The sequence below is a fragment of the Chinchilla lanigera genome, unplaced genomic scaffold, assembly GCF_000276665.1.
Source record: "Chinchilla lanigera isolate Chin_1 unplaced genomic scaffold, ChiLan1.0 scaffold00098, whole genome shotgun sequence".
NCBI lineage: Eukaryota > Metazoa > Chordata > Mammalia > Rodentia > Chinchillidae > Chinchilla > Chinchilla lanigera.
The window spans coordinates 199,799-200,817 of record NW_004955499.1 but is presented as its reverse complement, the minus strand read 5'-3'; the positions used below and the strand labels follow the sequence as shown (position 1 = coordinate 200,817).

At 42.0% G+C, this 1,019-nt stretch overlaps 1 protein-coding gene across 1 annotated transcript in view; it reads right to left on the bottom strand.

Annotated features, from left to right (window-relative positions):
• The window catches only part of LOC102021461 (tubulin alpha-1C chain-like), a gene marked incomplete at its 3' end in the record, with an annotated part of 11,720 nt that overhangs the window by 4,538 nt on the left and 6,163 nt on the right, over positions 1–1,019 (bottom strand). The gene's annotated exons all lie outside the window — the stretch shown is intronic.

The following is a 1,019-nucleotide window of genomic DNA, read 5'->3' as shown; positions in this document are numbered from 1 at the left end:
GTGACTCAGGGAAAATGCTAGACCAAGTGGAAAATAGCTGAATTTTAAAAAGTATGGTCAGAGCAGCTTTTTCATCCACTGAAAGAATGTTTTTTAAAAGAATCTGATCTTCTGAGTTTGACTCTTCATTCAAAAAAAAAAAAAAAAAAGAATCATTTAATCTTTAGGAAGAACATTCTTCCTTCCCCTCTTTTGGGTACTTTAAAGCAGGGTCTCGCTATGTACTTCAGATTGGCCTGGAACTCACTATGTAAGCCAAGCTGGCCTCAAACTCACAGTGATCCTCCTGCCTCAGCCTTCCACAAGGGATGGAATTACAGGTCTGTGCCACCTTGCCTGGCCACCATCAAGTCTTGGATGGCATGTTTACAAAGGTGAGAAAGATTACCAAGTTTTAACTGTAATACTTGAAGAAATTAGCTGCTTCCTAGAAGAAGGTACATTTTTACCTCTGGCACTGTAGATTCTTCCTCTAGTGCTGGGCATTTAATCCAGAAACTGTACTGAGCTATATTCTCAGCCCTTTTATTTTGAGACAGGCTCCACTAAGTTGCTAAGTTGCCCAGGCTGGGTTTGAACTTGTGATCCACCTGCCCCAGCCTTCTGAATAGCTGGAATACAGGTGTGTACTATGATGCTTGACTACTGTAGAATTGCTGAAATTCTAGGATTTCAAGGATCTAACAGGTGTAGGGAAATACTTGTTTTCCCTTCATTTCTGAACAGGGTCGCATTAACCTAGCTCCTCAGAAGCTGAGGCAGGCACATTGCTGTTTGAGACTCAGCACTGGAGCTCCTTGCGTTGCATGTGTAAGTCCCTGGGTTCAAATACCACCACAGGAAGGAAAAAAAAAAGTTGAGAGACTGGCAAGCACTTAAAGAAAACTTCCAGAACTGTCCTTACTTTCCTTCCAATAGTAGTTTCAAGTTGTTGTTTTCTGTCTTTTTGAGACAAGGTCTCACTGTGCAGTTCAGGCTGGCTTTGAACTCACTTTATAGCCCAGGCTGGTGTTTTGTTG